At 49.8% G+C, this 12,951-nt stretch overlaps 1 long non-coding RNA gene across 1 annotated transcript; it reads left to right on the top strand.

The window, feature by feature from the left end:
• Window positions 1–4,773: 4,773 nt before the first annotated feature.
• LOC306656757 lies at window positions 4,774–12,553 on the top strand. The gene is made up of 3 exons (XR_013762635.1): window positions 4,774–4,882; window positions 10,318–10,360; window positions 11,244–12,553. It is a non-coding gene; the product is annotated as an uncharacterized lncRNA (long non-coding RNA).
• The last annotated feature ends 398 nt before the right edge of the window (window positions 12,554–12,951 follow it).

Below are 12,951 nucleotides of genomic sequence, written 5' to 3'. Positions count from 1 at the left end.
GCCCCCTGGAGTTCTGACTTGCTTCCACGTGGAAGTGGGTTGTAGTGTCACTTCACCTCTTCCTCTTGTCACTTCAAGGTCTTGGGAGGCCAAGCTAAGATCACCCATCTCAGAGCCCACCCGGGGTGGTGGTGGGGGGGGTGGTTCTCATGCCGCTGTGCCTTGCGTTTGCCCGGATGTCCAGCAACGCTGAGGAGACCACCCAAACAAAGAGCACGCCCTTCTGTGACTGACCTGGCTCTTCTCATGGGCCCCAGAGCCTGACAATCGCCTAGGCACGTAAACACTTCTGATGAGATTACTGACAACCCCTAAAAGCAACCCCCAGCCATGGCTACGGACGGCCTACGCCAGTAGAACTGAAAAGCTTGGTGTGAGAGATCGCCCTCCGCCATTTTCCTGGCTGCTCGCTGAAGGCAGATTTTTCAAAGACTGGGACAATTTAGCACTGAACACAAGCAGGTCCCCTCTGAAGCTCCCAGCCCACAGGGTCCTCCTGGGTGGGAGCTGGCCCAAGGTGCTGCAGGGCCCCTGCCTCCTCTGCTGGCTCCTCTCAGCTCCAGGCTTCATTTCCTGGGACTGCTGTCCCCTCGTAGCCCTCATGCAAGTCCCTTTGGGACTTCTCAAGAAATCCTGATAAGGGGCCCGGGGTTGGAAAGATAGAAAACAAGCAGGAGAACACTATCTGGGCACATTTGATTTCTCCTTTGCCATTCAAGTAACAATCCGTGCCTGGTCGTACAGACAGCAGATTTTAGTTATTTCGTTCGCCTCTACCCCATTCCCGTCCCAGGGGTGGGCCGACTGATATTTTTTTTTCAAGGCTGTACTAAAAATTCCAGCCTCCCTATGATTCCAACACCCAAATTACCATTTCAGGCACAGCCTGTCACTCACAGGCCAGCCCCAGAGGCCAGCCGCTTCCCTGTGCACTTTGGGTCGGCCTTGAAGCATTTGGAGACACGGAGGTGCAAGGCGTTCCCTCTCCTATCTTCCACACGTGTTGCTGGAGGACTGAAACTGTTTCCTTTAGCAGAACATTTCTGACAACACGCCTGACTCTCCCGCAGGTTATCACTCCCGGCTCCATAACAAGGCCTTATCTATCCACAGAAGTCAAAGTGTTTCCATGTCCCATCCCTTAGAGGTGGTTTTTCTGAATCTCTTTGGAGAGTGGAGTGGATGTCCCAAGGAGAAGAAGATTCGCCCTGGGAGATCCCCAGCCTGGTACTCGAGGGCTAAGTTAGCCTGGTTCTGCAAGAACATGGACGCTCCCCCGATTCCAGATGGAGAGCGTGAAAGAAATCGCTTCAGTTGGGAACTTGTTCGAGTCATCTTGGAGTGTGCACTGCACTGGGGCTAACTCGTCCTGGCCGGTCCTTCCGGATGTGGCCTTGCTCAAAACCAGGCTTTGCACAGGAGTCCTGTTCCCTGGGGCTGCCTCCTCCCAGGCCGAAGAGGGGTTTCATCATGGATGACTCAGGAGGTTGAGATGTGAGCTCTGCTGATGGGCTAACGAGGCCTCCGGCCCCATCTGCCCTCACATTTCTAGCTGTTGACAGGTCCAGGCGGGCTGGCCAAGCAGCCTCCCAACCAGACTGAGACGAATGGTCTCGGGCTCCACTCCCCTCTGCCTCCGGGTCCTTCTCCTGGACTGTAGTCCACCTCCAAGGCTCCCCATGGATCAATTCCAGGCCATGATTTCCCTCGTGGGCAAGTGAACAAACCAGGATAAATGAGACCGTTACTACTTTCCACGCCCCCCATCCTGGCCATCTTGGAGCTTGGCATCCGACTCTGTCCCTTCCTTACTTCTTCCCAGACTCTCTCCTTCCCTCTGGATCTCTTCAGGACCTAAGTAAATGGATCTGGATCTTGACTCCTGTTAAAAATCCTGAGGTAGGCCCCAACCTTTTGTGTGCAGAGGAGACTTTTACTAGTTAAGGACAGAGAGAGAGAGAGAGAGAGAGAGAGAGAGAGAGAGAAAGAGGATCAGCTTGTTCTCTAGTCAAAGCCACGATGGGAATGGAGGCCTGCTTATTTATCAGCCATAGCCAGCAGCTCTGAGGGCCCCCAGCTCCTGGGAGCCAGTCAGTCCTTGAGATCCCAAGGACAGAACTGGAAGCCATCAGAGAGACAGCCAAGCAGCTCCAAAGTCTCCATGTGGCTACCAGACAGGCCTGTCTCAGGACACATCTTGTCCGTGACTCCTCGAGTTAAACATCACTTTGGAAACACTGGAAGGAGCTGGGAGTACTGGGGCACGTAGGGAGCCATGATGCCCCCCAACCTGGGGACCGGGACCCCAACCCATTTGCAGCATGGGCTATGTCCATCCTTACTGGGTTCAGGGCTGAGGCTGAGACCGTGCCAGGTCCTCATGTGGCAACGGTCCACAGAGGCAGGCTCAGGGGCCTCAGCGCTAATCACGCACGCTCTTGCTGCTGCTGATGTTTGGTCCTCTAGATGCCTTTCGCGTACATGCTCCACCCCCGTGGCCGGGCCTCAGCACACTACCCTCCCTCCTGCACAGGGGAGAGAGCAGCCGGAGGACACAGACCTCAGGCCTCTGTCTGGCTCCTCCCTTGCAGAAGGGAATGGATGAGGCTGAGCCAGGACAAGGGACGTGAGACCTACAGTCACAGTGGCCAGGCTTGCAACGTCGAGGGGACCAAAGAGTGAGGTCGTGTTAGTTCTTAGAATTGCTTGGTCCCGGCACACTGCAGCTTTAACTTTTCATCACCGTGTGAGGCTGGCCCACAGTTAGGATAGAAGTTGTTCAAACACCCATAAGCTAAAGGAAAAACAATACACCACTAACTACAATTGCAGCCACTAACAAGAAGGCGTTTGTATGTGTGTGTGCAATGTGAATATACGCATGTATGTATTATATATATATTGAGCTTTTCTATCCCATTATGCTATAAATATTACATAAAGTGTCTGAAATATTCCATAGCTTCTTGTTTACTTAGAACTCAAAAAAATGATGACAATAGCTTTCCACGTCAGTAAATCGGTGTGTACTCCTTTTTAACAGTTGCCTAGTGTTCCGTTGTATTGATAATAGTGGACACTGGTATTTTCTTTTGCACTTTATACCATCTCAAATAATGCTGTCACGATGCTTCTGAGCATATCCTTGTGTGGCTGTCTGATTATTTCCTTAATATAAATTCCTGGAAGTGCAGGAACTTGGTCAGGTCACCCCTCAGTGCACCTGCCAGAGGGCGTGTCCCTGTGCAGCCCCAGCAGCGGACTCCAGGAGTCTGAGGGCTTAGCCAACCAACACGCTAGCCGTCGGGGGCAGCCAGTGTGACGGGGTGCAGGCCGTATCTCGGGGGCCCCGGTGTGACTTGAGTTGAAGACTGGACTCTGATTTTCAGGGATTAGAGAGGTTTTAACGTTTTTGAGCAGAGCCTGACTTGACCCACAGCAGAAGCAGCAAGAGGGACAAAGCAGAGGCCCAGAAATGGCAGAGCCCCGGTCTAGCTGCGTGAAGAACGGAGAGCAGGGCAGTGGGCGGCAGGGATGGTGGGGGCAGGGAGAGGGAAGGCAGGAGAGTAAGAACCGGGAGCAGGGAGCAGCGAGGCAGGGCATGGCACGTCCTCCTGGGAGTCATTAGAGATGATGCAGAGATTTGAAGTCTGTGCTGGAAGGCCAGAGATGCTGACGGTGCAGGAGGATAAGGGCAGCAGGGAGATTGGAGGAGAAAGCCCGATTTGTTCTGGATAGTTGGACCGTACACACCCCTGCAGAGCTGTGAGCTGGGCTGGAAGTGGGCTTGAACCCAGGGCTGCGGCCGCAGAGGAGGAACGCCCTGAGAAGAGAGGTCAAGGACAGACGCTTGGGCAGTCCCAACTGTCAGAGCGGGAGGAGATAAAAAAGAAAAGGCAAGAAGTTGATGGAGCCAGAGCCACCAGAGAGGAAGGAAGCGGATGGGCACACTCCACTCCACGGTAGGGAGGCCGCAGAGAAGCCAAAAGCGGAGGTCAAATCACCAACGGGCAGAGAAGGCGCCCCTGGAGCCAGCCGCAGCCCAGCTCTTCTCAGAACGAAACAAGGCCACCACCAACCTGCCATGGGCCTGGAGCAACTTGGGCTGAGACTTTACTAAGGTCAAAAACAGGAGCGAAGCAAAAGGAAGACCTCCTAGGCCCAGGACCGTGGCAGCAGGAATATTCGTCGGCCCAGCCAACAAGAAACGCTTCCAACCAACTCCTGGCTCAAACTGCTCAGGCCAGATGGGACCGTCTTTTCTACAGTGGCAGAAAAGAAGGCACAGCAGACAGAGGGGTGCCACACAGAGCGAGGACTCGGCCTTGCTCTGGCGAAGGCAGTGCCAGAATGGCAGCCCAACCGAGCACGCTGTGTTTATAAGCAGTGTCAACCCGGAATGAGAAGGGTAGCATCTCCTCTCGGTCTATGTCACGGGGAAGTTGTGTCTGAATTCCCTGCTTCTTAATTCAGTGAGACAGTGAAGGTCTCGAGGCTGACTCCAATGCCACCTTCCTTCCTAAAACAAAATCCGAGCTACAGGAAAAGCATTCTCCCAGGAAGGTGGGCACTCTGCCACAGCCCCCATGCCTTGCTCTCTCTGAGGCTGTGTCCTGGGTTATAAGTCCCCCGCCCCCAGTCTCAAAGGGCAGGCGCAGCTCCTTCCTGAATTCTTCTGCTCTGCCTCCTCCAGGACACAATGGAGAGCACACACCAGGCGGAACAAAACAGTGGCAATTGATGACAAATGGACTGAGCTGCCCCCGGTCCCCTCCCCACTCTCTGTTACCATGGAGACACCAGCCAGCCGAAGCCAGGAGATCAGGAAATGTCCGTAAAGGACGGTCTGGTGGACGCAGGTGCTTGGGGTACCAATGCATTGGTAAGATCCTTCAATCAGCTGAGGGTGAGAGAGGGAACTGGGGACTAAGGTGCAGAGATGGGTGTTGTCCTTGGGCTGGAAGCTTCATTTCTCTCCCTCAGTTACACTGAGACGTGTGACATTTTTCACCAAAGCTCTTTTCAATTTCCATTCCTAATTTTCTCATCTACCTACAGAACCCACTTAAACTCTAAGATGGGCCTCTGGGTATATGCTCATAAAGCCATGAAACCAGGTAGAAGAATGTTCCAGAAACTTGATCTCCAGCACTTCTCCTACCACTCTGGAAAATAGGCAACAAGTTCCCTGGAACTGCCAAAAGATTCTTTTCCGATTCCCTCCCTTTGGAACAAACAGTGAACATATCCTTGAAATTTACAGCTAGCAAAGTATCTCTTTAAAAGGGCAGAGACTTACAAGTTGGAGGGAGAAAGAAGAGGAGACAACTTATATTGTGGTTTATTTTTCACTACTAGTTTTCTGAGCAACAGGAAACCAATAGTCAAATATTAACTGGAATTGTACCACAGCCCAACAGGTCTAGTGGAGATAATTTCCCCCAAACAGCTGTTATCAACATAGGAGGAAGGGAAGAAAAGAACTTCCAGTAACCCCTACTTTTTAATGCGAACGTTGCTATTTCCAGTGCCATTTGAATTTTTCAAAGTCTAGGCATCCAGCATGATTCTTGTAATTCCACAGGAAGCCCAGAGAATCTGGGGGCAAGTTCAGCCCCTTCCTTGCTCTACATTTCCAGGTCATAGATTTGTTATTTGTGTAATCATAAATGTCAAGATCAGGATATTTATAGTCGATTGGCAAAAACCTAGCAAAGCTCTTTGCTTCTAGAAAACACTCAAAACATGCCAATTCATTGAAAAAAATTTAAATTCTTACTATAGTAGAAATTACAGTTAAATTTCCACTTTCTCTTTTTTCTTCCATTGTATAACCGTCCTGCGATGACCTGGAGGGTGACTCCACTCATTTGCAAGGTTGAACCAATCAGAGATGGGATGCCTGTCCCCCTGCCTCAGTGATTGGTTAAGGTAAATGAAGTCTATGCCAAAGGTCAAATGCTGGTTTCCTCATCTGACTCCTGAGGACTGGCTCCGTAGGGCTTCTAAGAAAGGAAGTTTCTACTTTGTTAGAGGAGGCAATCCCAACCCATCTCCTGGTTTGTGGCCAGCATAGTTGAAAGATGACAAACCTAGTGCATAGGCCATGTCACCACCTTGAAGGAAACTAGCCTGAAGATAAAGGTGAAACCAATAAATACAGAACAAAGGGACAAAATAAAATCCAGTTCTTGATGACTTAATTGTGTGTTGGATCAAACCAACCCTGAATGCCACTTAATCCATCATCTTTCCAGTAGTGTAAGCCAATAAACCCCCTCTGTTTTTTTTTTATTTATCCATTTGAAGTGGGTTTTTTGTTTACTAATTTAATTTTTAAATAAAAAGTCATAATAAATAGTTCTTATTTTTTTAAAATAATAGATTCTAAGCAATACATTTACTAAAACAGTCATCAGTTTGATGGTTTTACTCTTAATGATTAACAAAGAAAAGTTTTGAAGCCATGGAGATTGAGGTGATCAATGAGATCTTCTCTCCGAAGAGTAGGCTAGGTATTGACAAAAGTATCTAAGCACAGTGGGCTCCTCAAAGTCCTTGTAGAAGGACAGATGGGGGAATGTTAGAAGATAGAAGTGTATTGCATGCATTCCGGCAAACAAATCCATCTTTATATGTGGCAAAGGCTAATTTCAAATGAATTTTCATTCTCCAAACATAAAATGTGGATCATTGTGAAAGACAGATGTCAAAGGTGCTCAATCCATCCAGAAAAATAAGGAATTTACCCTTGAAATGAGTAATATGTAGATAATCCCAAAACTGTTTGCTAAGAAAGATGTTTAGACATTCCATTGGAATTAAACTATTTACTATTTGAATGAAAAGGAAGCATTAACTAGACCATCATCTGCAGAAAGGCCCTCTAGTTACTCTGACCAGGTACACAGCAAGAAGTACTGAGAAGTTGTGGCAAATGTTCTTTGGGGAAATTTTATGATTTACTGGCAGTTTTGAAACTTCAGGGATAAACTTGTATTTTGTTCTTTGACTCTCCAAAAGGGCAAAGTAAAAAAAAAAAAAGAGATGTTCAGGAAGTAATGGCTAGCTGGCTGGATGTACAGAAAGAGAGAAAGAGGATGATAGAGGTAGATGTGTAATAGATACAGTAGGTGACAGAGATGGGTAGACAGGTGGATGGGTGGATGGATGGATGGATGGATGGATGGAGGGATGAAATGATGGATGGAATGGAATTGATGGGAGTTGGAGACTTCCCTGGAAAGGACAGGAATCTATATCACACCACCTAGTCCGAAATATTCTTCCCCAAGACAGGAAGTTTCCAGTTCTAGTCCCAAACACGTTCTCCAATAGCATTTGTGTTTTATAGCTTTTTGTTGCTGTGACCAAAACAACTTGGAGGAGGAAAGATTCATTTTGGCTCATGGTTTCAGAGGATTCAGTCCATGGTTGGCCAGATCAATTGCTCTGGTGAGGCACAACATCATGGTGGAAAGGTGTGGCAGGAGAGCTGCTCACCTCATAGCAGCAAGGAAGCAGGCAGCAGGGAGAGAGAGGGAGAGGGGTGGGGAGGAATGGACCAGGGCAGGACAGCGCCTTCCAGGGCATGCCCCAACTGACCAACTTTTTCCAACTAGGTCCCATCGCCCTGTAGTCTATCCAGTTATCGGTGGATTTAAAACAAAATTTTTTTCAAACGAGTGGATTAATCCATTAGCCGATGAGGTCAGAGTCCTCATGATTCAAACATTGCCCAAAAACCCCACCTTTGAACCTCGCTGCATTGGGGACCACACTTTTCAACACATGAGCTTTGGGGGAACATTCCAGACCCAAACCATAACAGTATTTGTCAGTCACCCTGGCCTATAATCATGGCCACGGATGCCTCCGCAGGTATCCTGGTGGAAGGCCACTTCTACTATCTTGGGTTCACATGTCTCAGATCTAATTCATGTACCTTTCATTTCTTTTCTTCTCTCCTCAAATAAGGACTTGCATGTGCCTGAGAGTCACTGACTTCCATACCAAACCACGTCCACTTGCCAACTCTACTAATTCTGGTCATAGAACCACCATTTTCCTTTGCCAAGGCTCCAGATGAGGAAATTCTAACAGCTCCTGGCTTCCACGACCCCCACAGGCAGCCCGCAAGCCTGGAAGAGCCCACCTTTCCATTTCTGCGGCCACTGCCTGCTTGAGGGCGATGGCTTCTCACTCAGGACCCGTTGCTTCTAAACCAGTCTCCCTCATTTCCACTGTCCCCCCATTCATGAGAAAATATGATTCTATGTCAACAGAACCCATTGTTTCCAGTTAAATTTGTTCATAAGATGGAAAAACAGCCAAGTCGCTCTGGATAGGGCTGGAATGTGCAGAGGACTAGCCCAGGTGTCCCCCCCAGGTGTCCTGGAGTCCTTGGCATTGGAACCTCACTCCTGCTGCCGCTGCCGCTGCTCCTTGGGAAGGTGGCTGAGTGTCCCTTCTCCCCACTGGGTTACAGTCACTCCTACAACCTGGAAGCAACGGGGGCATTCCGTCTCCCCACTTGGGATCGCAGCGTTGTCTGCATGAACCTCGCTTCTGACTTGAACTTCTGCATTTTCCTACAGGGAAACAGGCCTGTGTCTGGGTCCAGGCAGAGAGCAGTCACCGTTCTGTTGGTTTCCGGTCCCTGTCCTGTCATCTGTGTCCTGGGGACCAAACAAGCCTTTCATACTTCAGATAGATGATTAGATGACAGAGAGACAGACAGAGATAGAAGATAAGTGATAGATGATCAAAGATGGTAGAAGGATACATAGATATAAATACAGACATGGATCTCTCTGGGGGGTTGGCTGAACCATGAGTTCATCAGAAACCACCAGTCAAGAACAACAGCTACAGTCCACGTCCATAAACTTGTTTTCCAAATGGAGACTTGGGAATCATCCTTGGTATTTCACTCTGGGCTGGGGATGCAGCTCAGTGGTAGAGCACTCACCAAGCAAGCATGCGTGAGGTCTTGGGTCCCATCCCCAGCCCTGAAAAAAAAAAAAAAGAAAATTAATATTTCCCTTCCTTCCTCCAATAGGAAGTTAACGGGTTCTTTTGATTGCACCTCTAAATCTCTCCTATCTGCCCCTTCTGGCCATCTCTGCTGTTCCTTCCCTGGCTTTAGGGTCTTATCGTCTAATGCTGGGGCTGTTATGGTAGCTACTGAGAAGTCTCTCTGCTCCCCAAATCATCCCCCTCATTTCCGTTTGCTTACAGCTTTAGAGTGGAAGAATATAAATATGGCCATGTGATTCCTCAGCTTATATTTTTCATGGTTCCCTTTGGCCTAGAGGCCAAATCCAAACTCCCTTCATATCTGGCCCTTGCTCCCATAATGGTCTCCTCTACAGTTTTCTCCCCAGAAGCTCTTTTTGAGAATTGGCCCACGTGCCCCTCCCTATTCACAGGGTTCAGACAAGGAGACCCTGTTAGAACACCAGCCCACTGCATGGCGCGGCTTGGCCCTAGTGGGCATTTGGCCCTGGTTCAGTCTGCAGGCTTCCTGGTGTGAGCAACAGTGTTAAGCTCAGGCTTGGTTCCTACCTGTGCTGTCCACTGTTCTTGACAGGAACCTGCTGGGAGGACAACGAAGCCTGCAAATAGGAGTAGGAAGTGGAGCCAAAAGGGGGGCCTGGTCATACTTGACTCTCTGGTCCCAGTGGACCTGAAGCAAAGTTACACCCCTCCCCTTGCAGGGGCACCCTGATCAACCCTTCCTTGGGCTCCTTCTGGCTTCTCTTTTATGCAGGCTGGAGTTGTGCATCTGTGTTTGCAGTCAAACTCAGCAGTCCGAACTATGTACCCACTTTAATCATCTTGGCTCCCCGAGGCCAGGTCGACGTCTAGGTCATCTTCGTGAGCTTCGGTGCCTACCTCGTTGCTGGCACTCAAAGTTTATTGAATGAATAATTTAGTTGGCTGCATTTCTAACTCAGAATAAAAAAATCTGCATAACAATGTGATCTAAGAGACTTTCCCAGGTTTCCCGACTTCTTTGCCTCCTGGAGCAACAGCATCCTTCCTGTGGGGAAAGCACCGGAGTTCTAGCAAGAGCACCGGGCCCTGAGTTCAGCAAAGCCTGCAACAGCCGTTCACATGCACTAGCTCATCCGATCTGGAGGGGCCCTGCTGTTGTAAGTATCTCCCTTTTCACACGTGACTGTACGGAGGCCGCGGAGACAAAACAGCTCGCCCAAGATTGGTCACGTGGGGTTGCTCCAACTCCAGCCCAGCTCTGCCTGGCTCCAAATCCAGCACTCTTAGACTTTTTTCCCTCTGGGGTCTTCTCACTAGGTGTCCTGTGCTGCTTGGCTGTCTTTGATCAAAGTCCCAGAATGTGAGTATGTATTTAAAATCCCCATCCCTTAGCTGCTAGTCACTTCTGCCAGGTCAGAAAGGGAAACGCTGGTGGGGGTGCTGAGTGGTCACAGTCCACACCAGACCAGACCCAGCAGCTTTCACTGCTAGCAAAGTGGAACTGGCTGGAGAGAGAGAGAGAGAGAGACCCTTGATTTTCCAAGAGTGTCACCGGCATGGGACACCGTGTGGCCCTCCCGCTTCAGTACTAACCCCCCTCCTCCTGCATCCACAGGAAGGTGAATTTAAGAGCTGTCATTCTGAGGAAGGATCAGGCAAGTGAAGGGACCTCAGGAGTGGGTAACAAAGAGTTAAGACCGCAGCTGCCAGCGTGCCCGCCCGCCCGCGGGGTAGAGTTATGCTCAAACTGTTCCCACTGGCGACCAAGTCAGCTGTCATCGGAGAACAAAGAGTCCCCCAGAGCTGCTCAAGTTGTGTCACACCCGGGAAGCCCTGAGCACTCCCTGATTAGGATTTCTAAATCAGCCCCATCGAGGCCTGAAGAATAAAGCTGAGGAACAATGAGCCGGCTACATTCACAGTCAGCCGTCCGGCCAGGCTGCCGCCTCCCGCCACCCACCCCCTTCCAAGGGGCCTCAAAGGCCACTTCACCTCCATCGGGACAATCGAATCTCCTCCACAGCCCCCAGCCCGCTGGAGCAGTGTCCAGAGAACTTCGGGAGTGGGGTGAGGGGGGTTGCCACGCTGGGGCTCCGGTTGCTACCAGGGTAGTTGCAGGGGGCAGCGTGAATACAGAGGGAGCGGGTACAAGGATGGAGGGGGGGCGGAGCTGCAGGCATAAAGGAGGCCACATTTGGGATTTGGGAGGTCAGATTTTGCTGTTCTTCTTTCATTCCAACCAGGTTCGTGCTGAGTTTTATGCTGGACTACTGGAAAACTCCACCCTGACCCCGGTCCTGAGTCTGAGAAGAACTCTCACATAGTAAGTGGAAACTACGAAAAAAGACCTGGGGGCCTGGAGCATCAGCAAGACCACGCAGTCAAGATTTCTTATTCCCAGCCGAGCCAGCCGAGCCAGACGGAGAACACTGCAAGAGGTTTCCCCAGCACCTTAAATGCAGAGCTCTGATCTGACCTCCACGTGAGGACATACATGTCATCTTTGCAGAGCTGTTGTTGGAACTGAACATTGGTTCATTGGTTCCATGTCAATGTTTAAAAAATGCCAAACCATCGTTGGATTTGCATATGCGTTTAATATATTTGCATCCTCCAGAGAAGGACGAGTGAAACCCCTCAAAGGTGGAAGGTTTTCTGGTTTTCATTCTTGTCTAAACATTTTTCCTTTTCATCTATCGATAGCCAAAGTCATTGCCTTGGATGGTCTTCCAGCTCTGGCTGTTGTGGTGTCCCTAACAGGGAAAGCGGGGGAAGCTTGAGGGCTGAGGAGAGGGAGCCTGTAGCTGCAGCACAGAGATGCTGGCTGTTCCCCCTCCGTGGGAGACTGGTCAGCCCTCTACAGTGGGCAGACCACCGAGAGGCATCAGCATGTATGGTCCCTGCCTGCAGCTAGGTCTCCATGGCCTGATGCAAAGAAGGTATTTCCAAATTACGTGCCCCCATGGTCCTTAAGCCAGCTGGAGTCACAGGGAAGCACCTGCAGGTCCCTGCTCCACTTCTTTGAAAGGTAAGGTAGAGGAAGACACAACGTGGGCTCCCAGACCATCTCCTCCAACCCAATTCTGAGATCTGAAAGCCAGAGGGGATGAGTCGGAATCCTTTGCAACAGAACACAGAAGGCTTCCAACTTCCCCGGGTTGACTTTTACAAATTTTCACGTTTACAATGGCATAGGAGGATACCCAAATGTTTCACCACTCCTAGATTTTCTACTTCTAAGACAACAGGAGAAAATTCATCACAAGTTCTGAACTCAGTGAAGACCCCGATATTAACAACGCCTGCGGGTTAAGAGACCAGTCTCACATGTTAAGCATTGTTTACAACTTATACTCAGAACATTGAAGCTTCATCTGTCCATCATAGATAGGAAAGATGAGGCTCAAAACTCTCCTGCTGGGTGCGGTGGTGCACGCATGCCTGTAATCCCAGGGACTCGGGAGGCTGAGGCAGGAGGATTGTGAAATCAAAGCCAGCCTCAGCCAAAGTGAGGTGCTAAGCAACTCAGTGAGACTCTGTCTCTGAATAAAATATAAAAAAGGGCTGGGGATGTGACTCAGTGGTCAAATTCCCCACCGCACTTGCCCCCCCAACAAAAAAAAAAAAAAAACAAAAACAATTCTCCTAAGACTGTGTAAGTAGTAAACAGGAAAATATTGGTAGAGTCCAGATCTGAAACTGGGTCTGCCTACCCACAAAACTCTTGAGCTTGAGTTTTCTGAATCCCTTCTCCTCCACTGAATTCCGAATCTAAATCACAAAGCCTTCAGTTTGCAAAGGATGGAATGAGATGGAACTGCCCTCCTCAGAGGAGAGGGCTGATCTGGGGAAGGGTGAAGCAAGGTCCATCGAGCCAGCCCTGCAGGGGACATGCTGCACCCCTGGGGCCAGCCCTTCTTTCTTCAGGTTGGAAAGTCCAGTGATAACATC

Source organism: Sciurus vulgaris, assembly GCF_902686455.1.
Source record: "Sciurus vulgaris genome assembly, chromosome: 3".
Lineage (NCBI taxonomy): Eukaryota > Metazoa > Chordata > Mammalia > Rodentia > Sciuridae > Sciurus > Sciurus vulgaris.
Note: the sequence above shows the minus strand (reverse complement) of the source record. Positions and strands in the feature narration are given on the sequence as shown.